The sequence below is a fragment of the Erithacus rubecula genome (assembly GCF_903797595.1).
Source record: "Erithacus rubecula genome assembly, chromosome: 2".
NCBI classification, from domain to species: domain Eukaryota; kingdom Metazoa; phylum Chordata; class Aves; order Passeriformes; family Muscicapidae; genus Erithacus; species Erithacus rubecula.
The window spans coordinates 62,423,225-62,429,422 of record NC_136685.1 but is presented as its reverse complement, the minus strand read 5'-3'; the positions used below and the strand labels follow the sequence as shown (position 1 = coordinate 62,429,422).

Genomic DNA, 6,198 nt, shown 5'->3' with positions numbered 1-6,198 from the left:
AACTTCTTATAGCCTTTCTGTGCCTTCCTGCTGTTTAACCAGGATCTTCTTGTTGCTTAAGTTTTTCACTTCAGGATGCAGCATTTAATACCTATGTGTTTTGCTACTGATTTCTTGTCACTGCAAAAAGGCTTTTTAAACCAAGGGCATAGCAACCTGACCACATCAGGGACAAAGATCTCAGGTGCAGGTACATAAATCACTCAAATGGAAAACCTATTACATAATACCAAAGTATTGGAAAATAGCAGGATCAAGGTGAATTGATTTACTCCTGAAATACTTGCTAGATACTTTTAATTATACCTGTGGTATTTTGATGAGCAAGGCTTCTTGCTAGATTTTTTTTTTATTTTATTTTGCTGTTTCATGGCTAAGGTGATATTACCAGCAGTTTTTTCCTAAGATCATAGGTAGTCTGGTTCTACTTATCAAATCCAGTAATATTTTATCATTCTCAATTTCAGGTCTTGATTCAATTATTCTACTTTTATATGGTAGGTCTCTGATCTCTTGATCATTTCTCTTACTTAGGCCTGCAGATCCTCAAAGAAATGAAGATTACTTTTGTATTACCCCAGCTCTCCCAGGTTTTCATATATAACTTATTAAATCACCTTCTCTAAATGGTTTTGATTTTTTATTTCCCCACTGCAGCTCACTTTTCTGCACTATTAGATAAATCTGGAATACACTTGAATCTTCATTCTTACATACATATATAAGTTTTATATATAACTAGTGAATGGTTATGAAATTACGAGTGAATAGTTATGAAATTACTTATAGTTCTCGCTATGCTTTTTACTGTACTTGGAGTTATTATGTAATTTTGATGTTTCACAGCTCTGATCTTTTGTTTGCACTACTCAAACTTATTTATTTTTTAATAAGCTGGTAGAGCCTGCCTTTCTCAGCCTCATTGTATTAATTGTACTTACCACTTTTAATCATTGTAGCAATTGGTGCTAGTCAAATGAGCTGTGGAGAGAAAAGTCTATTTGATACGCTCGCCCCAGAAGCATAGAACACAGCACTCTGAAGTGACCAGCAGTCTCTTTGGCCTCTCTAAGGCAAGGAAAATCATGTACATATCATCACAGACTGTTCTTAAAAATCTTCCAGAGTTGACCTACTGTTCACTGCTGCATTTTTACTTGAGGTCTGAGAAAGTTTGTAGAACAATATGTGTTGGAAACAACCTCAAAAGATAGTCTGATTCAATTTTTTCATGTGAAAGGAAACCTACCTAGATGGGCTCATCTAACAATCTGTCCAGTCACATCTTGAAAACCTGCAGTAGTGAGGTCATGTCCCTGGGGAGACTTTTCCAGTGATTGATTGCTTTCACAAATTCTGTTTTAAATAGACATGAAACCTCTCCCAATGCAGCCAGTACCGACTGCCCTTTGTTTTTTTCCATTAGACTCTTTGTGAAGAGACATCTCTGGTCTCCTTGTAGACACCCTTTAAGTACTGTAATACTGTAATAAGGTACCTCTGAGCCTTCTTTTCTCCAGGGAGAAAAGACCTCACTCCTTCAGACTTTGGTCATCTTTGTGTCCCTTCTTTGGACCCACTCTATGCTGTCTGCATCTTTGTTGGGATCAGAACTGTCCTGCAAGTGTGGCCTGTCAAGTGCTGAGTAGAGTGGGACAATTACATCAGCTAAAAAATGCCTTTTTTTCTGCCATGCATATACATATTACTCCTATTACCTGCAAATAGTGTAGATTATTGCCTTCCTCTATGCATCAGTCAGGAGGAGTGTTCTTCAGAATCTGAACACTAAAACAATTTTCCCTCTTGTTCTCTTTTTCAGCCTGAACAATCTCAGTGCTTTCCATCTATCCTCAGAGATGATGTGTTAGAGATTTCAGCTGTGCCTGTTGCTTTTTGTTAGCTCTGGAATTTGTCCAAACCTCTCTTAAAATGTACCTGAATTAAACACAGTACTGAAGGTAAGCCCTTAGAGTTGAAAAAGGTAGAATAACAGCTTTATCCATCTCCTGCATGATAGTCATGTGTGCTTTTTACCAATGGCATTGATACTGTTGACTCACATACAGCATGTCAGTCCTGGAGTTTCAGATCCTTTTCAGCACAGCTGCCAAATAAACATTCCCCAACTTGTATGTATGCTTGTTGTTCTGCATTTACATCTTGCACATGTCCCCACTGAAGTGCAGTTTCCCTTTTCAGATTTATTTCCTGTTTGTCAAGATCACTTTGAATTATAGCCCTCCTGCCCAAAATGCTGCAGTTCCTCACAGGCTGGTGTAACTGCCAGTTTAAAAAGCTTCCTCTTTTCTTTACATCCCACTTCAAGAACTAATGCATCAAACTGTGTCAGCCCCAAGGCAGACTCCTGCAAATGTCACTTTGGTAGTGAATTAATGATAGCTACTTCTAAACAGGGTTTTTACTAGTTTTGTACCTTCAATGTACACATTTCCTCTAGTAGGTAACGTTTGCATAAGCAAACTAGGGATATGTGAAAAAGTGTCAAAAACTCTACAAAAGATGGATATATGACATCTGCTGTCTCCTCCTTCAAAGCACGTTACTCTTTTCACAGAAAGAAACTATGATCTGACCCAATTTATTTCCAACACAATTATGATGAGTGCTACTTCAGTCATGCAGTGGTTTGATTATTCATTCTATGATTTGTTTTTCTTTTTTAATAGGAGTTAGTGCTAAACTGATGGTTAGGTAATTTCCAAACAACACTTTTAATCTTTCTCCTATGCTTCTATATTTGTCCTTGCTCAGCCTTGAAGTTCCTTGAGATGGTTCAGAGGAGGATCACAAAAGCAGAACTGCAGAAAAGTTACAAGGTAGGACTAATCCTCTTTTTTAGAAGGAAAGTTGTGCTGAGGGACTTGTGCTGAGGTACTTTCAAGGCTGAGATGCTTACTGGGCTCATACTAATACTTTCAGAACTGGGAAAGGGTTTTGTCTCTGGGTAGACAAGAACTTTTGCTTCCTTCAGCAGATACTGATATAGTTTGCCTGCTGATATCATTCATCTTGGTTTAGCTAGCATCTGTCACTACTGAGAACCAAACCCTTGTCTATGATTGGGACATACAGCTTAGTTATCTGAAAATAGGAACATTTTTATGAACAGATTTATGTACAGGTACCTGGGTGAAATCTAATGGTAAGATCAAATTAGGTGATTTCATGCTATTTTAATAGCTTCCAGCTATCAAATATTATGAAGTTTGAGAGTAATATATCTTAGAAAATTTCTTCAGATTTTCTGTTTTGTTTCATTTCCTGGTACTACCAAGTATGGCCCTTTTGATTATTTTACTCCAAGTTTATATTAATGTGCAGTTATGAGTTTTGTGGGAGACATTCATATTTCACAGAATAAAAACAAATATTTCTTTGCTACCCCCGATATGAAGCCACACACTGGCAAATTATAGTTGTGGGTTGCTGATTTGGAAATTCTTTTCATACACTTCAGCAACACAAGATCCATGTTAGAGGCAAATAATAATTTGGGTCAAATTTTGCTGGTTCAAGTAAACTGAGAGACTTTCTTGCTTGTTTTACAGAATTAGTCTTTTACATGGTAACTTCTTTAAAAGCATGGATTTTTATATAAAGCTGAATCAGAGAGTCTTAAGTTAATTGCAATATTAAATGCTAATATTTCTTTTATGCAAAAAAAAATCTGAATGGTGATGTATTTTCAAGTTTGCTGAATACTATTCTCTTTTTTACTAATTCATAGTCTAATGAATTCTGGGAAAAGAACTCCAAAAGCATTCTTTGCCTTCTTGTAACCACTGCACAGCAGTTCCACAAAGACCTTTTTGTGGTGTAAGAAAGTTGGCCTCATCTATCAGAGGCACCTTGAAAAGGAAAATTTGTCAGATTGCATATGTAAAAATGGAAAAATGTATCAAATTTTGTAGATTTCGTGAATTAGCTGCTTATCTGGAATGGCTAAAGATAAGGTACTCCAATTTCACAGTCCTCTTTGCTCTTAAAAAAACCCCAAAACACTGTATATTCAAAATACAACTGTGTTTATTAGACAGAAAAGTACTAAATTGTCCCCTATTATGCACCATTGTTCCAGTGACCAACACTTGCTGTGGAACTTCATCATCTTTTAAGTGGCTTGCAGCTGATAACGTTTGCTTGCTTCAGTCTTAAGTTTCTCTCTCTGATGAAAATAGTATTTTCAGAAAAAAAACCCCCAGACTTTTTCAGTGAAAGCACAGCTTATTTTCTTCTAGTAATGCAGAGATGTAAAATTATATTAGAAATAAGGAGGGGATTGTTCACTGGAAAAACCTTGCTCTTTTAAACTTTGCTTTAGTTGTATCTTTACATATTTATCTCTTTTCAGTTAAAAGACTTGAAAGAATGTCTGGTTTTCTTGTGTTTTTCTGCCCTGTTTTACTCAGCTGTGGTATAGGGCAGCTTGAATGGCAGAAGCTGCATGTATCGAGCCCTTGTGTCAGACTGGTTTTATTGGTAACACTCAGACATTTTTTTGGCTTTGTGCTCAGCCATACATACCTCATGCTGGTCCAAGACCAGAGAGGGATAGGAGTTTAACCTGCTGTTATCTGCACTGCTGACTGTCACAATGTTTTTAATGAATTGCTGGGTTTCAGCTGAAACTGTTGTGCCTGTTCCAATGTTTTCCCCAGCTGCTTGAAAGAGCATCCTTAGCCCCAGGCCAGGCTTATCCTGGCCATCTCTGTAGTGCTACAGTGTCTCAGGAAACTGGCCATGCTTGATGCTTTGGGAGCCTGGATTGGTCTCAAAGCTGGAAAAGGATAAGTAAAGAAGCCCATCTGCCTGAGGGAGTTGTTTTTTTCTTAACCTGTGACTGATGGAATTATTTTCTTCATCTTTCTTTTTTTGTCCTGGTATAGAAGATGAAGTGTTCTACATGATAGCTTAGAGAAAGTAGAGGTGAGACAGAGAAGAGTGAAATGAACTTGGGGGCAAGTCTGGTTTGGGTCCATGTATTTGACAAGTACAGATAACAAACTCTTGTTTCAAAAACTAAAGCTTTGGTTTTTTGCTAAGGACATATTTGGGATAAGACTGGCTGTGATTAAGATACAGCTAATAAAGGTGTACCTTACCTCCATTGTTTTCTAATTCATGATCACATGTAATTGTTAGAAGGAGCCAGTAGAAATACTATGCAATTATACAGCAGCTCAAGTAGCATAAACAGCTCAAGTGTATACAACTCAGAAAAATTATGCAGTGAAATGAGCCGGTGTGTGCAAATCCTAGAAGATTACTTGTCATGCTCAGTTTACATGGAAAAGCCAGTGTAACCATGTGTTTCTTTGTTGATAACTGAAGTATTAAACCTCTCTAGAACAATTCAGCAACAGGCTGCTCTTTAGGGAACAAACTATATTTCATTTGCAGCGAAGATGAAATTTTTCTTAATTAAAATAACTACCAAGATTAAAGATTACAGGAAAGATTCAAGGGTGTATTTACACTCAGGTGGGATTTTTTACTATTTCTTCACTTAGTAGTTCTTACTCAAGAAGGCTGTGCCTGGGAGTGCAGCTCTTTCAAGAACTGGGTCACAATTTCTATCATGGCAAAAATATTCCATTAGTTTTAGGTCTTGTTCTGCTAACTAACCAGAGAAGAGACCTACCAGAGCATCCAAAGGGCACTAGGTATATTTTTGTCATTTCTCTTTAGGTTTTCCTCCAAATGTAGTAATGTATTCTTCATAATATAATATTTGTAATTTATTGAAATAAATTCATTCTTACTTTACTTTAATATCTTTTCTGGTGTCTGGTTTGATTGCATGGTGAGAAATAGCAGGTATTGCATTCCTCCAAGGGTGGGAACATAGCAACATTAACATTGAGTCCTCTTAGGGCTGTTATGCTGTTATGGAGGTTGGGAAGTCATAAAGAATCTGAAGGAAACGTCTCCAGTGAACTGAAATGACTTTGCTACTACTGGCAGCTTGGGTGCCAGATTTGGAGAAAGAAGCTTCTTAATGAATGTGGGTAAATGTCTATCTCTAGGGAGAGAGTGGGGTTGTCTTAGATTGTCCTGTTCATACTGTGCATAAGACTGACAAGTTATTACATTTTTCAGAGAAAAAAAGCTGAAGAAAAGTGGATACTAAAAAAAAATGGTGGGGAGCAGTTCTCTTGAGGTGTTGGACTACTT

The 6,198-nt window shown here is 37.1% G+C and overlaps 1 long non-coding RNA gene across 1 annotated transcript; it reads left to right on the top strand.

Annotated features, from left to right (window-relative positions):
- Window positions 1-455: 455 nt before the first annotated feature.
- Window positions 456-5,711, top strand: LOC306798877. The gene is made up of 3 exons (XR_013773496.1): window positions 456-497; window positions 1,823-1,961; window positions 2,776-5,711. It is a non-coding gene; the product is annotated as an uncharacterized lncRNA (long non-coding RNA).
- Window positions 5,712-6,198: the final 487 nt, after the last annotated feature.